Here is a 23,203-nt window from a genome sequence, read left to right on the forward strand (position 1 = left end):
AAAAGAATGAGCAAGTTTAAGAAGTCAAACTATGACCATATTACTGATAAAATTTCAATGTATCAAATACATCACTGGATGTTCAGTTGTATAAGAAAGTTCAATGATACGTTATATAAAAGATACTGGCCCCACATGCTTTTAAATTATATTAACACATAGATAATATAATATCCCTAGGTTATCCTAGATTTCTAATACTATCAGTTAGCAAAGCTGCTTATTTGAATTGTATCACATAAAACTTCCCATGAACAGTTTTGTATAGTGACTAACAGGAAAGGTCTTCTAAAATGGCAAAATTTAAAAGGGCTTCTATAAATGCTACTATATTAAGTTTAAAAAAAAAAAAGCTTGGATAATAACGTATCCCCCACAAAAAAATCAATATCAACAGAGACTTTAAATCAAGAGTTTAGAGTGAGGAAAAACAGCTTGCCAGAGCAAGAGGAGATATTATTATTACATTAACATCAATAACATTATAATTAGAGGACAACCAAAGTATGTTAAACACTGCAACAAACACAAGAGCTACACTGCAAGCTTATTTTTTAAATATTACTTAGCACATATTTGAACAATTATATGCTCCTGATAATGTTATAAATTCTAAATCTTAACATTTCACATATGAGTATCTAATTCAAAAAATTCACAGCATTGCTTAACTGATTTAATAGTTCTTCTTTGGCTTAAAATCTTAAAAAGGCAGAATCACTTAATCTAATTTAGAGATAATTTCACTCCACAGACAACTACCAAGAGCTGCATCTCTGGCTTACTATGTGTCAGGGACTTTTCTAGGCACTGGAATGAACAGGTTATAAAGTTCCTGCTCTCACAGAGTTTACATTCCAGTGAGGAAGACAAGTAATAAACGAGTAGACAAATAAATCATTAAATTTCAGAAAGCGTACTATAAAAAAATAAAGCAAGAGAGACAAGGAGAAATTAGGGTCAAGGTGATCACTAGTTTGTATAGTGTGCTCATTGGAGATTTCTAAAGAGGTAGACTCTCTGAACCCCTTTTTAAGCAGACACTTGAATGACGTGAGGGAGCAAGCAGTACAAAGACCTGAGGGAGGAACAGAGCAAGAACAAGTATTAAGCTCTGGGAATGCACCTGGCATGATCAAAGAACATAGCGAAGTTCAGTGTAGCAGAAGTGGAGTGAAAAGAGAGAAGGAGACAGGGACTACATCATGGAGGACTTCACAGGCCATGGCCAGGAATCTGGCTGTTATTTTAATTATAAAAGGAAGTCATTATAAAGTATTAAATAGAGGAGTGGCTTATCTGATGAACAGTTAAAAAGATCATTCTAGCTGTGAAACGCAGAACAGACTGTAGGAGGTCAAGTGAGAAAACAGGGAAAACAGTTAAGAGACTCTTGTAATTATCTAACCAGGACATGATGGTGGTTTAGACCAGAGTAATAAGGTAGAGATGATGATATCTGATCAGATTAGAAATATATTCAAAAGATAGAACCAAGAAGATTTGCTGATGGGCTGATTATAGGGTATAAAGAAAAGAAAAGAAAAGAATCACACGTGACACTTAGGCTTTTGGCCTGAGTGACTAGGTAAATGGTCCTGCCATTTACTAAGGGCACACTGGAAGGAAATGGTGAGGACAGGAATCACAACTTCCGTGTTGTGCAAACTTAGTTTGAGAAGCCTTTTAGCCAAATGAGATGTGGAATAAGCAGACGAACTATGACACTGTACCTCAGGAAAGGGGTCAGGGCTGAAGATATAAATGTGGAAGTCAACCAACATTTAGATAGTTCTTAAAGCCACAGAAATGGATAAATGTAGATGGGAAAAACTTTTTTGTTTAATCTTTACATGAGCCCTATGAGGTAGTAACTATCATCATTCCCATTTTATAGATCAGAAAATAGGCTAAGAGATAAAAACTTATCCAACATCACTCTACTAATAAGTGGTAATAAGTTAGAAAAACACACAAACAAAATATCTAATTAACTATAATGACTATGACCTTTCTCAACCGGGTTCATCATCTGAACCATAGAACTGGAAATGAATATTGCAGTGAATCTTTTCTCAACTCTCCCAAGGACAGTAGATAATTAGTGCCATTCTAGGTGCACTGGAGAGAAGTTAATTCTTCACATACAATTAATGCTCAAATGTCCTAGAACATTAGGGTTTAGTTCTCTCATGGAACCCCAGATGAGAAAAGAACTATACTATACTATTATTCTATTGTAACTATTATTCTTCTACTACTACTACTACTACTACTATTACTACTACTACTACTACTACTACTACTACTACTACTACTACTAGTGGTAGGAATCACTTAAAATGAGAGAAAAAAAGATTGGTGAACAACATAAGTTACCATCCTGTGGAAACCTTTTCATGGCTTTGTAACCAGTAAAATAAAGTCTTATTTGAGGTTTTTATACCACCAAAGGTGATTGTAAGAATACACCAAACCTCTACTGATTCTACTCACAATCAGCACTCATCATCTGTCTTCCTGAAAACATCAATTCATCAGAAAAGCACTAGAATGTAAGCTCCTCTGGTGCAAGAATACTTGTTTTTTCATTCATGTGTTCCAAGCACCTGGAACAATGTCTTTTTTGGTGAAAGAACCTAAATTTCCAGTCCCCCTGAGCAGAATTTGTTACCTTGTAAGATGCAGATGTTTTTCATGCTGTCTTAGTTTCTTGGCACCACTAAAATCTGATAGGATTATCCTAATCCAGAACTTTAAACTCTCGATTTCTTCTTCCTTAAGATTGGCCTTCTTTCTTATGGAAATAAAACAGATTCCAGATAAAGCCATTACTGTTCAAATAACTACCATACCATAGTGCCAATACGTACTGTATGTCCTGTTCAAAATAACTAGCATACAATGTGAACCAATAATTACTACCTCATACATACTCTACAGGAAAAAATATTCTCCTTACAATTTCAGTTATCCTTTGTTAAACTCCACAAGTATTTCAGAGCACGGGTATTATGAATCAATGCAGTAACTCCATTAAATGCAAAAAGTTTCAAATGAGCAATCCTGGGTAGATCGGAAATTGCCTTCTAGTCAATTTCCCCTGCACAAAATAACCTACATGTTATTAGTGGACAATATATTTCATTTTCAAGCTATAAGAACCTGCCAACAGGACTTCCCTGGTGGCGCAGTGGTTAAGAATCCGCCTGCCAATGCAGAGGACACAGGTTCGAGCCCTGGTCCAGGAAGATCCCACATGCCGCGAAGCAACTAAGCCCGTGAGCCACAACTACTAAGCCTGTGCTCTAGAGCCACAACTACTGAAGCCCGCATGCCTAGAGCCCGTGCTCCACAACGAAGAGTAGCCCCCGCTCGCCGCAACTAGAGAAAGCCCGCACGCAGCAATGAAGACCCAACGCAGCCAAAAAAAAAAAAAAAAAAAGAACCTGCCAACGGCAGGCATTAAGTGCCCTTCCACGATGGGATCCGGTCACTGAAATGACTGCAGGGCATTTTTTAAAATCAGTCATCTCTGGCAAAAAAAAAAAAATATTAAAAAGCACAACAACACATTCTGTTGGTAAGGCTGTGGTGAAAACAGGTGCTCTCATATATTACTGGTGGGAACGCAAATTAGTACAACACTTCTGGAGGAAAATTTGGCAATACCTAACAAAACTACATATGCACAGAACTTTTGACCCAGCAATCTCACTTACAGGAATCTACCCTGAAGATACATCTCTTACACTACAAAAATATATATTCACAGGTCACTTACTGCAAAATTGTTTATAACTGCAAAATACAGGAAACAACCTAAGTGCTCACATATAGAAGAATGACTGAATAACTTAGGATACATCTACACAGTAGAGTACTATACAGCTGTAAAAAAGAATGGAGAATATCTGGGAATTCCCTGGTGATCCAGTGGTTAGGACTCAGCACTCTAACTGCTGGGACCCCGGATTAGATCCCTGGTCAGGGAACTAAAATCCCATAAGCCACATGGTGCTGCCAAAAAATAAATAAATCAAAAATTTAAAAATTAAAAAAAAAAAAAAAACGGAGAATATCAAAAGACTATCTCTTCAAAAGAATGAACTGTTGGGGTGATTTCCAGGACACACTATTAAGTTGAAAAAAAGGTGCAAAAAAGTATCTATAACATGCCACTCTTCATATAAGAAAGAAGGGAATGGGAAAACCAGTTTGGCAGTTCCTCAAAAAGTTATCATATGACCCAGTAATTCCACTCCTAGGTATATACCCAAGGGAATTGAAAACATACGTCCACATAAAAACTTGTACCTGAATGTTCATAATAGCCAAAAAAAAAAAAAAGAAAAGAAGAAAAACAAAAACCAAATGTCCATCAACTGATACATGGATGAACAAAGTGTGGTATATTCATACAATGGAATATCATTCAGCCATAATAAGAATGAAGTACTGACACATGCTATAACATAGATGAACCTAGAAAAGATTACATTAAGTGAAAGAAGCCAGGCACAATAGTTCACATATCATATGATTCCATTTACACGAAATGTCCAGAATAGACAAATTCATACAAACAGAAAGTATGGTTACTAGTGGCTGGAGAAGGGGGAACAGGAAGTGAATACTTCCTATACTTAGTACTAAGTATACTCAGTACTACTAATGCATACAGGGTTTCATTTCCAGATAATGAAAATGTTCTAAAATTAGGTAGTGGTGATGGTTGCACAACCTTATGAATAGACTAAAAAACAATGATTTGTACACTTCAAAAGGGTAAGCTTTGTGTTTTGTGAATTGTACCTCAATTTAAAAAACTGTATGCAAGAAAAAAAGGAATACAAAAAAAACCACAATCTGTTCATCCCTGTAAAAGAGATAATGGAAGGATAAACCAGAAACTAAAGAAGCCGGTTACCTAAGGGCATGGAAAACAGGTGGGGAAAAGGGGGAGGGGAGGGAATGGGAATAGGGCAGTAGGAATAAGGAGTGACAATTATCTGAGTATATTTTTTTTAATGTAATGTTTAGTAGCAGTAATGTTTCATATACCAAAATAAATAAAATCAACCAGAATTGGAGGAACCCAAAATAGGATACAAAGAATGAGACCTAACTGCATTACAGATGAATAATATAACCACACTAAAGGAAGTGAGGAACAAAAGAGTTAACCTAAGTAACTTTGAAAAACAGTATGTTGACTAGATACTGTAAGGCTAAAGACAAGAAAAAAAACATGTATACAAATACTGCACTCATTGGTAAATATGTTTCTCATAAGGGTTAGCAACAGGTCACTACTTGATGTGCATTCTAAAATTGAACAAATAAATTAGTATACAGTATTATAGATAAGGAGAGGCAGGTTTCTCACTGTCAGAAAAAAAAGTCACAAATAAGAAACGGTTGGTACAGCAGAAACTACACAACACACAACATTGTAAAGCAACTATACGCCAATAGAAATTAATTAAATAAATAAATTTTAAAAAAAGGTTGGAATGAACCTTGTGGTGTTGGACTGGAATACAAGATATTAATATGAACTCAAATATGGTTTTTAAAATATAGAGAAAGACAAATACAGAAATAAGTGTGTGTGCGTGTGTGTGTGTGTGTGTGTGTCTGCTTGCATGTGTGAGCAGGTTAGTATATATACATATATTTCCTAGCTCTGTCCTCTGAGGGCCTAGGAGCAATGACACCCCAGTGAGCATACCTAGCATTCAGATCTTGATTTAAATTCTGTTCTCCAATAAAAGGAACTAGATCTCCTTAGATAAGTAGTTGATTTTAGGACAGGTACAAGGAAAAATACAAGATCAGCATGGAAAATAGCCTGTGGTGCCAGAATATAAGGAACTGCTCAAAAAAGGGTGGAGGACAACCGGAAAGAGCTCCTAATGGCCAAAACTGGAAGAATCTGAGCAATAAGATAATGATACTATTGAAGTAGAATCTGCAGAATAAAATAAATATCCATGAAGTCATACTAATAAAAATAAATAATTTAACAAAAAAATGAGGAAGGGACACCTCTTTGTTACAGAAGAATTCCAATAATAAATGTAAAAGGAACGAGGGAAATAACAAAATCACCAGTAGGCAAATACCACAGTAATAACTGCTGCAGACAAGATCCACCAATGGTTGCTAAAATCAGTGGGAGAAAGTTTGAGGAGAAACAGTGTATCTGCATAGTCTCAAAGTATCTCCCTTAAGATAGGTATCAATTACAAAAAGAAAAATGGTAACTTTATAGTGGAGAATACAGCAGAGTTCACCTTAATAAAGCAATCGAAGTTAAAATATCACTAACAATAAGACATATCAACACCATGTACCTCTAGTATGATGCACTGCGGACACATCCCTTTTGTAGTTTTCTTGCAAACATACAGAACCTCAATCTAATCATGAGAAAAACATCAGACAAACCCAAAATGAGAAATATTATACAAAATAACTAACTAGTACTCATCAAAAGTGTCAAGGTCATGAAAACAAGGAAAAACAGAGGAACTGTCACAGATTGTAGACAAGACTAGGAAGATATAACAACTAAATGCAATGTGGGATCCTGGATTAGATCCTGGGAGAAAAAAAAAAATACATTGGGGAAAAACTGGTGACATTCATATAAAGTCTGTAGTTTAGTTGATAATATTTCACCAATGCGAATTTCCTGTGTTTGATCATTGTTATGTAAGTCTTCAACAGTAGAGGATGCTATGTGAAGGGTATATAGGAACTCTCTGTACTATCTCTGCAACGCTTCTGTAAGTCTAACATTATTTCAAAATAAAGTTAAAAATAAATAAAATCCATCAATCGATCATCTTATGCGAATGTCTTATTCCCTTGCTCAGGGATCTCATCTGGAATTTAATATTCCCATTAATTTAGAGGGTCTAGTAAGTGACAGCAGAACAAACTGAAATCATAAAAACCAGATCGGGCATCTAAAAAGTAAATTACCTACTTTATGTTTTTTATACCTTCCGCCTTTTTTAGTCAAAAAAAATTTGCTGCTGTTGCAACTTTACTGGCTTTGCAAACTTCTTTTAAAACGACCAATTTTTTTTTATGTTTTCAATATCGTGATAATCCGTAGTATGTGCCCAAAATAACATATTTCATTTGTCTGTTACGCCAAAGTTTTATGTACATAAAAAACTGTCAATAGATTATAGTGTTTGTTACTTATCACATAGTCGTCCAACCACAAAATTCAAGGTTTTTTCTCAAGTCAATTTGCTTTTATCCTAATACAAACTTCTCTCCACACCCTAAACTACAAAGTCATCATCATTGTTATTTTAAGTTCTGAAAATCTGAATTTTAAAAAATCAGCTGTTCAATGTATGCAGTCTTTTTTTTCAATTTCAAATATTGAGTAATTTAGTCTTTTTTGGGAAAAAATGCTTGGGACATTAGAATTGTACTGTATTTATTATTTGCATCCTCTACTAACCAACCCAGCCTAATCAACAAGTCTTCTGAAATTCCTTTTATCAAATAGGATTTTCAAATGTTTATATTAATAAACAGATTAAGTGACATGTTTACATTTGCTTTCTCCTCCATGAACCACCACGATGCCTGCATTGGGAGTGGAATACATGACCAGCAAATGAATGGGTAAGTGTCACGAGCAAACAGCATGACTAGAAATTTAAGAAGCAAAGTGATAAGAACCTTAGGGAAAGCAAAATTCATAAAAGTTTAGAATTACAAGAGGCCTTAATAGGCCATTCCAATGACAACCCCAGACAGATGACAATCTATCCTATTTTTAAAAGCCTCCAGATTTTCAACCTCCCTAGATGTCTCATTCTGCCATATAAAACTGTCATGTGATTTGGGGGAAATATTGCAAGACTATTCTTTGCCCTACCTAATGCTTTCTTTCTTCAAATAATATAATAATACATTTTAACTCACTTCCAAGATTTACGAATGCGCACAGGTGCTTAATACACATGTGTATACATATATATGCACATATATGCACACAGGTACCAAGGACACTCAATTTTGTTTGTATAAACACACACTATAGAAATCTACATAATCAAAGGCACATGTCCATCCCATCCCAATCACAAAAGCACTATGAAACAAACAATGTCACATAATGATTCGGGTCTAAAAATAACCAATGGGAGCCAATTTTATAAAGCCTTGAAGTAAACAGGTTTCTTCCCACCGTAATAATCAAAGTTTATTTGCTTTCCACAAATACTACTCCTTTACAGCACCCACCACAGGCAGAACTGTAAAAACACATATGTCCTAGATCCAAGTAAATAATAATTTTTAATGTTTTCTTTTTTTAAAAGCATTTAGCTAATAATCATTTTGGAAGAGGGCCCAATGAAAGAGATAGTGATGACAGTACAGTCAGTGCTAATGAACAAGTAACCAGTTTTAATCAAGCAAGTCAAAGAAGTGACTCAAATAAAACAAATCATTTTTCCAACATGTATAGAATGGAGAAGTCCCAGTCAAGGATGAGCCAAAAACTATTTGAAAAAATTAAGTGTCTGTTAGGAAATACACCAAAATGTTAACCATGAAATGCTACCTCTGGAAATGGAATTACGAGGATGGGTCAGTGTGTTCAGATTTGGTATTCCTATTATTCTGAGTATCCATATTTTCTACTGCATTATAGAAATCATTGTTAAAGCAAAATTCTGTCCCTGTGTTTCACAGCTCTCTAGGATACACCGCATGTCTTTTACATAACCTCCTGGGAGAGATGATACCAGCTCCGGTCCTCCTGTGTCTCCCATGAACCTGCCACCCATCACAGGAAAGGTTTCACTATGTTCCCTGAGACAGCTCCCGTCATCATCATCCTCATCTCACCCCAGAGACTTCACAATGCATCTCGTCTCCCCTCCCAGCAGCAAAAGCTTTATAAATTGTTATTTTATAGAGGCATAAGACTTGAAGAAAGGTCTACCAGATCATGAACTGCCCCCACCCAAAAAGAGCAAAAGGGAAAGACACGTCGTCCCAACCTCCACCCCTCAAAAGGTGGAGGGTGACGGGGGGCACCCGGGTCGCGGCTCTCCTCGGATCCCGAAATAGGGTCGGGCCGCCACCCCACCCCCCGGTCCGAGCCCCGGCCGGGGGCGGGACTCTCGTTAGCGGATAAAGGAGTGGGGAAGTCAGAGACGCGACCCCCGAGGCCCGTGGACTGGTACAGCAACCCGCCAGAGGGGCGGGTTCCTTCGCCCTCTCGGGCCAGCGGCTCGGCTTCTAACGCGGCTCTGTAGCCGCCCGGGCAGCGAGAGGCCTCAGGGGCCAGGGAGCCGCACCGCGCCGGGAGGGCTTCCTCAGGCCTCTGCCTGCCTCCCACCCGGGACCCCGGCGGCCCCCTTCGGCGGCGGCCCCCGAACGGCTCCGGCCGGCCTTGCCGGGCCAGCGGGGCGCCCGCACAGGCGGCCAGGAGGACAGAAGAGAAGGCGTTACCATACGCGGCTCCAGAGCTGGCGGGGGTGGGGCGCGGCTCCGGCGACCCGAGCCCGGCTCGGCAGCGGCTGCGGTGGCCGCGTCCTTTATTTTTGCTGCAGCAGCGGCGACTTGTCAAAGGGAAAGACGTAGGAGGCGGCGGCGGCAGCAGCGGCGGCAGGCGAGTCTCGCAGGACTTGGGCGGAACTCTCGCGCAGCCTGGAGTCCTCGCCCCGCCCCCCAGGCCTAGCGCGGGAGGCAAGAGCCTCTGGGGGAGGAGTGCTCGGGCCAGGCTGCAGGAGAACGGGAAAAGAGACTAGGATTTAATAATGGATGGGGGTGGGAAGCCTAGATTCTAGGAACACCCAGTTACCGCGCAGCCCTCACCTTTCAGCCCTCGCAGAGTCCAGGCAGCTCGGTGCGTCCGCGAGGACCGGACTCCGCATGAGGCACAATTGGGGGGCGTTTCATAAACGGCGGTGAGGAGTACGGGGGCCAGCCAGCGCGCCCCCTTTTCCTCGTGGTGGGCGTGGAAGACCCTACTGCCCCGCGTCCTGTTGCTGCCTGATGGAGCGACGCGTGGAAAAACTGGCTGCCGAGGCTAGGCGGCCACACCCCTTTATCTCGGACTCTCGCCACGCGCTCTGCGCTCTTTATCTCCCACACCAGCCAGCCCAAGACTTCTGGCCGGTCAAGTTCAATCACATGAAAGCGGTTCACTTGAGTTACTTCTAGCTTATTATTCATGAATTTGTGCAGCAGGACTGCCAAAACCCTGCAGATGCTGGGGCCTGCGACTCCTCTGTTTTTTCTGCTGAGGAACGCAGAGGTAAATTATGACTTTGATCTTGACCTTGACCTCGACCTCTACAGTGAAGTCTCATGAGTGGATGGACCCTGACTGGCCTAGTCATCACTGTGTCTCCAGCACCTAACACCGGCCCAGGTGCTCATTAAATTGTCGAATGAATACACCTGTCCCCGTCTTCCTTCTGTACCTGTTCTTACTCCAAGACTCCGCATTTATAGCCACCATCCTGATATCCTTCGTTGAAAATTTTCTAACGAGCAGCAGTTATGTGTAACTGACTGAGGTCATGGAGCCGATCGCTTCCCTCCAGAAGTTCACAATCTAATTGGGGACATACGAGGAATATGCAGCATACAGGCCATGTACGTGTCACTAATGTAAAAAATTGTGATATAGGCAGAAGAGGGAGTGCTTGCCCCATGGATATATGCGGAGATAAGTTGGATATATGCGAGGCAGTTTAGCCTAAGAGTTTTTTGACTCACTGTCAAATAATTTGTTTCACTGTCACATAGGTGAGAATTCTGGAATCCCACTTAACAGGTGTGTGACTTTGGACAAGTTGCTTGACCTCTCCGAACCTCAGGTCCTTATCTGTCAACTCATAATGTTAGTTCTTATTATCACAGGGCTCCTGTGAGGAGTAAAATATATGTAAAGCTCCTGACACATATGAATTACTCATTAAATGCTAGGCCTTATTATATGTGTAACTTTTAAGTTTCTACATGTGAAATGTGTGTCTATTTCTGGTAAACTAGATGTGAGGGGGTGGGTATATGTGAAGTGATGTCATTGTTGCCAGTGCTTTATCATCTGGTTATTGTGTGTGAAGCTGAGACAAGGTTAACAAGCTCCCTTGCCGTCCTCATTTTAACTTGTTGATGATGTAGGCATCTGTGTCACTCAAAGCATCCCATGACATTCCATTTTTCTTGGATTTCTAAAACTTTACTAGAACTCTGCTTATTTTAGAGGCCAACTGAGACATTCCCTCCTTTGCCCTCTCCTTAGCTTCCACCCTCAGGGCGGTGTGGAAAGGAGGAATGAATACTGTTGAGTCCAATTGCATACAATTACCAAATACAAATAATGTCAGCAAGTAAGCCCTGAATACTTTGCATCCTCACCTTCACCACTTCACCCCTTCCCTGACCGCTCTTTAATATTTAAATCACCATCTGCTGGAGTTCATTATCAACATCTTTCTCCAAACTCTACCAGTTCATTTTATTCAGATTTCCCCTGGGGAAAAATGTTTGAGATGGGGGAGGGCGGTGTGGGGGGGAATAAGGGGAACTCAAGGCCAAGGCCTCATCATTGAAGGCTCTGGCCCTGATAGTCCTCTGAGCTACACTCTCTGGCCACACCAGTCAGCTACATCTTCGCGCACACATACACATCATCCCCATCTGATACCACATATTCCACAATCCTACAGCTCAGCCAGGAGGTCCCAGGCAGAGGAAGTGGAAAATCAACAGAAAAATACATTTTTTTCATCTTTCATCTGCATATAGGGAATATGTGGCTCCTAAATAAAAAGTGGGGCTAAGTCACAGGTGAAAGGAACCAACAGAGGAGTGAAGTGTTGGAGGCAGAACAGGGAGAAAGTTAAAAGGATTCAGGGGGTAAGTTTGTTTTGCCTTTGGCACTTGGCTCAGGAAACAAACAGCTTTCAATATTCAGAAAAGGGCTCCAGAGCAGGAATCCACAGTCAGGAGTCCTGGTGTCTCCTGAAATTGCAGCTTATTTGCCCTCAGGTTACACAGCCTTTCTAACACCCATAAATAGGGCTAATTATGGGTATCTTGCCTGTCTCGGAGTATCATGGGAGTCAACATAGGGAAGTACTTGCAAGCCTAAAACTCTCTATAAATGTGACACATTATTTTCATTCATCCATTCATTTAACAGATCTTTGTTGAATGCCTATCATAAACCAGGCACTTGTGCAAGACACTGAATATACTAAGTTGAGCAAGCTTTAATACCTGCCTTCAAGGAGCTTATGGTGTAATGGGAGGAGGAAGGGAAGAAAATAGGTAAGTATAATGCCGTGTGAGGAGACTGCAAGTGATAAGTGTATGCGGGAAGGATTGAGTGAGAGGAAGGACAGCTGAAACCCTTCTTGGAGAAGGAGGTTTAGAAGGATAACACACATAATGAGGATCCAGTCCCTTTCCTAAAGAGTGATCCATAAATCAACTCCAAAATAACTTCAACAAATTGCTCTGTTGTGGGTTGTGAGCTCTGCTTTGTTCTAATAAAACGCACATCTCCTAAACCCTTAGAAAAGAGTCTTTGATGTGAAGTCATTGTATATACCCATTAGCTTTGAAGAACGATGGAACTAATGGAGGGAAAGATCAGTGGTATCTTAATTAGAAACATTTTGTTCTTACAGCTTCTGTTTAAACACCGTAGAAAGAGAGAATGCATTCCCCCTCACATACTTGGTCTCCAGGAGTTCCCTTCAGCCAGTCCTTCCGATACAGGTAACACTGCCTATCAGAGGCCAAGAAGCTTTTCCAAAATGTGAAAACAATACCGTATTTTTATGTGTTTCTTTATACTCCACTTTTTTACAAAAAGACTTTGAGATAGATATTACCACTTTATTCTTAATCATGTTCCCCACAAAGAAACTCCAAGAGAGTGTATATATTATTCGATTATTTCTCACATTCATTGGTGCCTACTCTGTGTAAGACATCATGCTGGAACTGTAGGCTGTACAAAGTAGGTCCGTGCCCTCTCGGGTCCTGAAAACTGAAGGTGGGGATAAATGTCCATGAAAAGATAGCTAAATAACCAACAATGTGGATTCCATTGCCCTGTATTTTTTGCTGGTTGAATGAGCAAAATTGTAAAGTTAGGCACCCAACTTCTGAAACGTGTTTACCCTACTGCTCCACCAGAGAAGGAGGATACAAAGGAAGGGCAAGATGTTTATTGTAACGATATTTATAGATGTATGGTAGGTATTTTAGTAGGTCCTCTGGAATACATCATCCTTTAAACAGAGTGTAACTATTGCAGTTTTCTCTGAGTAAGGGTAAAATTTGAAACTGACCAAACCCAAGGACCAATTAAAATTATTCTGGAAGACAAAGACTTGCACAAAACAAACAAAACCAGCCAGCAATAAAAAGCAGTATGATATGAGCTAAAAGATGGTGCAGAAAATAAATGTTCTCAGAACTCAGAAAAGAGAAACGATTTCTAGACAGAGAGAACTTCACCCAGGTGGTAGAATTTGAGAGGGGAGCTGACAGCTAAATAGAAAAAGTTACATATTCTGGTAATAATGTATTCTCAAAACACCAACCTCCAGGCCACAAAAGTTGCCTAGAATTTTTAAGGGTATCTACATATGAGAACACACTTGGTACCTCTTTTCTCCCTAACAAATAATTGATCTGCCAAAGAGGTTTGAAATGAAGCAGGGATACTAAAACTAGGACCACAAGATTGACAGATAGTTCTTTTGGAAATGCAGTCCGTTCTGGCTGAATGCAAACCTTACAGAGTTCGCACTTGAAATCCATATTCTAAATGAAGTATCGCACATACCAGGACAACCCACTATCTCACCAGTATTCATTTCCCTCGTAGTTCCTTAAGGCTGCAATGCAATTACCATTTTTAGGTAAATTAGCTTATTTTTACAACAGTTTGTGAGTGTTGTTTCATCAAAACACAACTGCCTGAGGCACACACAGATGAACATTTTCTCACTCAGCAAGGAATGGAACATTGATGCTGAGGAAAGAAAACGAAACTGTAGGGGGAAAAGTGTGCCTCCAGTGAGGAGGAGGGAAGAAGAAAGGAACTAACACGTATATAGGGCTATCCATGCCAGATACTGTGGTAGCACAGTGGGAACAAGATGAACAAGGCAAATCTTTGTTCTGGAAGGAAACTAGTAGAGGAGGTGTATATACAGATAATTGTAACACAAGTTAGAAAGTTCTAAGTACCATAAAAGACCTTTTTTTTTTTTTAAAGGAATGTTAGAATTTATTTAATTGGCTCTGGGCCTAAAGAACATAGACACATTATAATTCTCTTGAGACAGATTCGAAAAATTTGGAACACTTCACAAATGTGCGTGTCATCCTTCCACAGGGGCCATGCTAATCTTTTCTGTATGGAAAAGAACTTTTTTCCCCTTTTTAAAGGACTGGGGAGCTTAGAAGAGGGATAGTTGAATTGCAACATGTTGGACCAGGGAAAGTTCATGAGAAACGGGGCCTTGAAGACTGAGTGGTTACTTTTGGACATGTGGGAATGGGGAACATTCTAGGCACAAAGAACAACATAAGCAAAAGTGTGCTCAGAATGAGCAGGCAGTCCAGTTTAGTTGTGGCCATGTGGCGTTTATGTTATCCAGAACTCCTGGTTGCAAGTGACAGAAACTTCCCACCTGAACTTGCCTGGCAAAGTAAAGGAGAAGAATTAGCTTAAGGAATCCAAAAAATTGTTGACCAGTCAACGTAAAGTGGTGGAGGCAGTAAACAGAGGCTTCAGGAACTTGTAGAACCAGGAACTTCAGCACCACCAGAATTCTCTTGCTTCGTCTTTGCTTCCCTTGTTGCATTGGCTTCAGTTTCTTTCAAGACTGGCTTTCTTTATATATTAGGAAATACAGCACCCCCAAGTTTTACATCTTACTATTTCCACCATTAGAAAGGGACTACCACTCTTAATTCAAGCTTGAAATTAAGGGGGAAAAAAGTGCTAATTGGCCAGGCTGGGATCAGTGCTCATCCCTAGAACAATCCCAGGGGCCCAAGGGCACACCATAAATGTGCACCACTGTATTTGCTGATGGTTTGAGAAGAAGTGGGAGATGGGTCTGGAAAAGCAGTTGAATCTTGTAAGGCTGTGCTCTGGGAGTTGGAAGGACTGAAGTTGGCATCTGTACAGGGGCAGATCAGGTGATCAGGAAGGGGAGGAAATGTTTTGGCCCAAAATTATGGTGAACATTCACTGGATTATCAGGTTAAAACAGGGTTGAAACTTTTGTCATTGTTCAAAGTGATTAGTGTTTTGTCATTTCAATCAAGATGTAAAACATAGCGGGTCTCTCACATTGACATTGCACAGCAAGACCTAGAATCCTTCTTCAGCCTTCTAGCTGGGTGACTTTAGGTGGCTATCTTAACCCAACTGAGCCTGAATTTCTTCACTGAAAAATAATAGTGTAATGACAGCTAACATCTATTGAATCTAGATGTTCTAAGCACATTTCAAACACTGTTTCATTTAATCTTCAAATCAACCCTACAGGGCTCTATAAATCTGAGATAGTAATCCCCACTCACAGGATTATTGTAAAGATTAAAGAAACCACGTAAGATGCAGAGCCCATTTGCCTGGCGCACAGCCAGCACTCAATACATCGTTATTTTTAATTATCTGTTTCCCAGAAAAGGAAACTCCCCTCATTTCCTGATTGCCTTGGGCACCAAAAGCTGATACTTTGAGAAAACAAAAACAAATGGAAGGGAAGAACTCTATGACCCCTTGTCTCTGACATAGAGGGGGTTAGTTAGGCTTGACTTAATAGGGACTAAAATAGGCCAGGAAGAGAAATACTACAAAATACTAGAAAGTAGGATATTGAGAAATGTGGTTGCGGAATGCCAACTGAATGAGATTGGGCTAAGTTTCCCTTTCTTTCTTTTTAAAAGGATAAAACTAACCCCCAAAGTTTCATCTGTATAGCTGATTTAAAGGGCCATTTGAAGTTGCTCTTCTCTTTGACCTGAATGCTATCAAACGACTGGGATTATTCAACCAAGGGAAGGAAATAACATTCACTGAGAAAAACCAATGTGCTTGGGCCCTCTGCTGAGCTCTTTAGATACATTAATATCTTTTACTTCCACTGCCATCCAGTAAGGTGAATATTTTCTCTGCATTATACAGATAAGAAAACTGAGGCTGAGAGTTTCGAAGTGACCTGGTACAGGTCACCAGCTAGTAAGTAGCAAGGCTCGAATTCAGACACTGTTCTGTCTGACTTCAAAGTCAAGAATACAAAATAGTAAGTCCCACTTCCTTACCAGGGAGAGATACTCAAGGCATGGGTACTACCGAAACCTGAGAAAACTGGTGAAATAATAGGCACTTCTCAACTTCTCTTTCCTCTACCCTTTCTCCCATGGCCATCCCTCTCGCTTACCTTTGACAACACCTGGGCTCCAGACTGCAGGCTGCAAGCTCTTCCCAAAGACTCTCTTCTCAAAATGTATTGTGTTGTCTTCTCCTACTCTTTACCATATCGATATTGTGTCCTTAAGTGAGCTCATCCCTCTAGTTAACACATTTGCATTCTAAATTGGACTTCCTGGGAGTATCGCACCAATATCAAGAAATACATCGAATGACAGAAATTTCAGAACCATGAAGAGGGGGATGGGTCAGACCAGAGACAAGTAGGCCTCTGAGAGCTCCCCAGGTTGTACCACATAGCTCTTCATCCCACCCCACACCCCAGCTGTGAGTTCCCTGAAAGCTGAGCCTGGGGCTGTCATGTGCAGTGCCTGGAAATCAATAAATACATAATGAATGAATAAATGAAAGATCCCTGAAACACATGACTGCCCCTTACTTCAGACCAACCCATGGAATGTGCCAGCTGTTCCAGGTGACAGGGTCTTTATCCTCCCTTGGCAGAACATTCCTTCCCAAACCCTCCCTCGGTGAGCTCTGCCAACCCTCAAACAAGGTCACAATGGACCGTGTCTTAGTGGATGACAATGGACCCCACCGTTATGAAATATGGAATAAAGCTTTTGAGAGCACGGAGAGAATGAAGAACAGGTTTGCCTGTGTGTGGCAGTGAACGTGAGTTACTGCAGACAGTCGAAGCAGTCACCAAAAATCCAACAAAACCATCAGTTTCTCGAGAAATATTCAACAAAGAGTAGTCAATATACTTTTGGGATCTACAGATATGTGGATGGACTCCTGGTTACAAACCAAAGCAGTAGAAATAAAAAGGTACTTTATTGGTTCATATAACTGAAAATTTCATGGATATACCAATCTTCAGAAATGGCTAGATTCAGGTAGTCAAACAAGATCATCTTGGACATTATGTCTCACATTCTGTCTCTAGACCCTGCATTCTTCTGGGATGGCTTCATTCCCAAAGTAGCTCTCTGCACATAGAAAGAATCATGGCACCTAGCAGCTCCAGACTTATATGTTGTTCTTAGAACTGTTTAAAACAAAACAAACAAACAAAAACTGCAAAATAAAACACCAAATTAAAAAACAAAAACAAACAAATGAAACCCAAAAATGCAAAGCACAAACTAAGGTGAACATTCATGTCACCACCATCAGATCAAGAGATAGAGTCTTGCCATCTACTCCAGAAGCCCCGTCCGTGGTCCCCTTCCCAATCACAACCCTCCCCAGATCCTGATTTTTATAATAATCACCCAAATGTACATCCCTAACCTGGACTTTAGTCTTGCCCATTCTCCAAGTTAATACATTCCCAATCTCTTTCAACCCATATCTCTCCCTCTATCCCTTTACTTTACCCAGTCTGTTGAAGAATGCTTTTGACTTGTACAACTGCCCAGCCTAGATTTTACTGATCGCATATTCTTGGTGCAGTTCGACATGTTTCTCTGTCCCTTAAATTTCCTGCAAATATGTAGCTGCATCCAGAGACTGGATTAGACTCAAGTTTGGTCCCTTTGGCAAGACCACAGGAAGCACACAATGCCTTTTTAAGATCTTAACATCTACTGATTCCTAATGTCCATATCTACTAATTCACTGAGGGTTGCTAAATGATGATGTTCTAATCCAAGAATTACCAAACTATGGCCTATAGGCCAAATCTGTCAAACTTCCCATGTTTTTATAAATAAAGTTTTATTGTCAGGAAGTGACAGTCAGGCCTGGAAAGTCAAATTCCATCTCTTTGTATGAAGCAGGCTTGCAGTCCCCTCTGAGGTCCTGGAATCTCCCTGGGACCAGATTAGGGTACAGGTTGCCAAAAGTCACAGAATATACAGACTTTCATCCTTCTCCTTGAGATATCAAGGACTCTCCCTTCACTCTCTCTGCTTCCAGCTATCCCACACTAGAATACTTAGCCTCTCTCCCTTCTTCTAGAATCCCCTCCAAGGAACTCAAACTTTTGGAAACCAAACCTAGGACAGGGACTTCCCTGGTGGCGCAGTGGATAAGACTCTGTGCTCCCAATGCAGGGGGCCCGGGTTCAATCCCTGGTCAGGGAACTAGATCCCACATGCATGCTGCAACTAAGAGTTCACATGCCACAACTAAGGAGCCTGCAAGCCACAACTGAGGAGCCCACCTGCTGCAACTAAGACCCAGCACAACCAAATAAATAAATAAATAAATATTTAAAACAAAACAAAACAAAAAATAGATGTCTTCAAACCTAGGACAGCAGGCTGTCTTAGGTAACTACTTGCAGCCCCATAGCTCAAACTTCCTCTGAGGCAGGAAACCCAAAGCCTGTCTACCTGCTTAGAAGAGGGAGGGAGAGTCCCAAGAATAAACAAACAAATGGCTGTTATTCTTTCTAATCCTTCCACAACAGCCAAAGCAAAATACAACAACTCAATAAATTTTCCTGCCATAACTTCTTTGCTACTATATACAAAAGAAAGGGTTATCTGGTTATTCCATATCTTTATGAATCCCCTTTTCTTGCAAATAATGGAAAAATCATTCAAATCTGCTGAGAAAATGGGGACTCTATTAAAAGGACCCAAGGGCAGGAGTAGCATGGCTCCGCTCATGAGGAATGAGAGCCACGACCGGGACAGCTGCTCTGAGCACCTGTCAGACCTCACAGTATCCCCACCCTGCCTCTTGTTTTGCATTTGCTCCGTTCTCCTTTCTTTGCAAACCACCTCTTCTTGTTTCTTGTCCCCATGGCAGAAAGCAGCATCCTGTGGCTCCCAATTCTATCTCTTCTCAGTTCAAGAGGCCAGCAGATATTCATTTGTATCTCTCAAAGGCCAAAATTTCTAGATGAACAAATCCACTGGCTTCACCTCTGGAGTTTGCAGACATTCCTTCCACTTATCTCCTATTGGCCAAAACTTATTCACATGACCACACCTAGCTGTAAGGGAGGCTGGGTTATGTGGTCTCTAACTGAGTGGTCATAGGCTCTGTGGGATCTATTACTAAAAGGAAGAAGGGAAAAATAGCTACTAGAGATAGTTAGCTGCCTCTGCCACATAGTCCATATCAAATGCTTAGCTGTTTAAGTCAAAGATGGGTGTGGCACCTCCTGGAGATAAGGCCAAAGAAAATGATAGATCTAGCCCATGCAGGGAGCTATAACCTGTAAAGAAAGAGAAACTGATGCCAACAGGAAACAGACCTGATACCTTCTTTTTGTAGGACAGATTCACAAAAATGGGATTCTCACACCAATTTTTTAAACAGCTTTATTGAGATATAATTGACATATAACATTGTGTAAGTTTAAGGTGTACAATGTATTGATTTGATACACTCATATACTACAATATTATTCAGCCATAAGAAAGAAGGAAATCCTGCCATTTGCAACACATGGATGGACCTTGAGGACGTTATACTAAGTGAAATTAATCAGACAAAGAAAGACAAATACTGTGTGATCTCCTATGTGGAACTGTGGACAAAGAATGTCACCTGCTGTTTCAGTAAACAAAGGATGTTGCAACCATAAAGCCATCAGCCGCTGCATTCGCCCCTGTTGGTGCACTCTGAGGGGAATTCAGGATGGAGAAAAACAGGATACTGGCTCTAGATAGTTAAGGTGCATACCAAAGGAATAATTTCAATAAGTCCAGACTCTTTCATCTTCCCATACAAAGAAAAGCACTAAAATCTTTAACTTGAGATGTCAGTTTTTGTTACTAGCAGTAATCTTTTAATGTTCAACTACATGTTTTATTTTTTGGGTTTTTTTGACTTTTTTGTTTTTTCCAGTGAAAACTCCTATATATCCTGGCTTCTCCCTTACCTCTTTAGAACAGTTCCTCAGAGCTATCTGAGAGGCTGTTTCCTGGGCTATAGTCCTCAGTAAAGCCCCAAATAAAACATAATTCTCAACTATTAGGATGTGCTTTTTTTTCACATTAGATTTTAGATTGGAAAGAATCTAAAAAAGCCTAACTTACAGAAACAGAGCATAGAATGTTGTCTACCAGGGGATAGGGGTGGGAGGGTGAGGGGAAAGGGGTGATGTCTGTCAAAGGGTACAAACTTCCAGTTAGAAGATGAATAAATTCTGGGGATGCAGAATTGCCAAAGCAATCCTGAGGAAAAAGAACAAAGCAGAGGCATAACGCTTCCAGGCTTCAGGAAATACTGCAAAGCTACAGTAATTAAAACAGCATGGTATTTTAATGGATCAATGGAACAGAATAGAGAGCCCAGAAATAAACCCACACACCTACTGTCAATTAATCTTCAACAAAGGAGGCAAGAATGTAAAATGGAGAAAAGGCAGTCTCTTCAGCAAGTGGTGTTGGGAAAGCTGTACGGCCACATGTAAATCAATGAAGTTAGAACACACCCTCACACCATAAACAAAAATAAACTCAAAATGGCTTAAAGACTTAAATATAAGACATGATACCATAAAACTCCTAGAAGAGAACATAGGCAAAATATTCTCTGACATAAATTGTACCAGTGTTTTCTTATGTCAGTCTCCCAAGGCAATAGAAATTTTAAAAACATAAACAAATGGGACCTAATCAAACTTAAGCTTTTGTACAGCAAAGGAAACCATAAACAAAACTAAAAGATTAGGAGAAGATATTTGCAAATGATGTGACCAACAAGGGCTTAATTTCCAAAATATACAAACAGCTCATATACTTGATAACAACAACAACAAAAATCAAAAAATGGGCAGAAGACCTAAATAGACATTTCTCCAAAGAAGACATACAGATGGCCAACAGGCACATGAAAACATGCTCAACATCGCTAATTATTAGAGAAATGTAAATCAAAACTACAAGAAAGTACCACCTCACATTGGTCAGAATGGCCATCATTAAAAAGCCTGCAAATAACAAATGCAGGAGAGAATGTGGAGAAAAAGGAACCTTCCTACACTGTTGGTGGGAATGTAAATTGGTGGAGCCACTATGGAGAACAGTATGAAGGTTCCTTAGAAAAGTAAAACTAGAGTTGCCATATGATCCAGCAATCCCACTCCTGGGCATATATCCAAACAAAACTATAATTCAAAAAGATACATGCACCCCTATATTCATAGCTGCACTATTCACAGTAGCCAAGATACCAAAACAACCTAAATGTCCATTGACAGATGAATGGATAAAGAAGATGTGGTACATATATACAATGGAATAGTACTCAGCCATAAAAAAGAATGAAATAATGCCATTTGCAGCAACATGGATGGACCAAGAGATTATCATACTAAGTGAAGTGTCAGAAAGAGAAAGACAAATACCATATGATATCACTTCTATATGGAATCTAAAACATAACACAAATGAACTTATTTATGAAACAGAAACAGACTTACAGACAGAAAACAAACTTACAGTTATCAAAGGGGAAATTGTGTAGGGGAGTGATAAATTAGGAGTTTGGGATTAACAGATACAAACTAATTTTTATAAAATAGATAAACAACAAGGTCCTACTGTATAGCACAGGGAACTATATTCAATATTCTGTGATAAACCACAATGAAAAAGAATATTGGGGCTTTGGTGGCGCTGTAGTTAAGAATCTGCCTGCCAATGCAGGGGACATGGGTTCGAGCCCTGGTCTGGGAAGATCCCACATGCTGCGGAGCAACTAAGCCCGTGTGCCACAACTACTGAGCCTGCGCTCTAGAGCCCGTGAGCCACAACTACTGAGCCCAAGTGCCACAACTACTGAAGCCCATGCACCTAGAGCCCATGCTCCGCAACAAGAGAAGCCACCGCAATGAGAAGCCCACACACCGCAACGAAGAGTAGCCCCCGCTCGCTGCAACTAGAGAAAAGCCCAAGCACAGCAACAAAGACCCAGCGCAGCCAAAAAAAAAAAAAGAAAAAGAATATATATATGTATATATATACATGTATACATAATATACATATATAACTGAATCACTTTGCTGCACACTAGAAACTAACACACTGTAAATCAACTATATTTCAATTTTTAAAAACGTTCCCCCCACAAAAGAAATGGTAATTATGTGATGCAATGAAGGTGTTCTCAGATCAAGTTTAATCCATATTGCTAGATTATTTTCCCAAAATGTCGTAATAATTCCCATTTCTATCAGCTGATTATGAGGGTGCCTCATTCCCCAATCTAACAAGCACTGCATGTGATCAGTGTTTTCAAGTTTTACCAATCAAATGGATGAAAGACGGTAGGTATCTCACTGTTCTAATACACATCTCCCTAACTAGAAGTGAGTTTGCATTTCATCTCAGTTTGAGGCAGGGTAAGTATATTTCCTGTTTGTTACTTTGGCCATGACCTCAATGCACAGCGGTTTGTGGAGTCCTTTTAACCCACCTCAGTTTGCAAGGCCTGAGACTGAGCACAATTCTACCTCTCAGGCTCAGCAGCTGCACTGCTCCCTGTACATTTGTGCAGCCCTCCTGGAAAACAATTTGCCAAAATGAGTTGTTCTCACCTTTAACCCAGCAACCCCTCTTCGGGGAATCTGTCTTATAGAAATAATCTAACCTATAGAGAACACTATTTGCACAAAAAAATGTTCATTTCAGCATTATTTATAATGAGGAATTTTAATAGCAATCTAAGTAGCCAACAGTATTTGACAAGGGTTAGGCAAACCATAGTATGCTGAAATCCTAAATCTATTTAAATGATCATTATGAAGACTATGAAATGATGTAC

General features: G+C 40.2%; 1 protein-coding gene across 1 annotated transcript in view; it reads right to left on the reverse strand.

Moving 5' to 3' along the window:
* The window catches only part of HERC1 (HECT and RLD domain containing E3 ubiquitin protein ligase family member 1), a 214,066-nt gene extending 201,167 nt beyond the window's left edge, over positions 1-12,899 (reverse strand). Inside the window, exon 1 of the mRNA XM_082449135.1 lies at positions 9,499-12,899. The gene's annotated coding sequence lies outside the window, so the exon portion shown is untranslated. The remainder of the gene's footprint in view (positions 1-9,498) is intronic.
* Positions 12,900-23,203: the final 10,304 nt, after the last annotated feature.

This window comes from Balaenoptera physalus (assembly GCF_965194825.1).
Source record: "Balaenoptera physalus genome assembly, chromosome: 2".
NCBI classification, from domain to species: domain Eukaryota; kingdom Metazoa; phylum Chordata; class Mammalia; order Artiodactyla; family Balaenopteridae; genus Balaenoptera; species Balaenoptera physalus.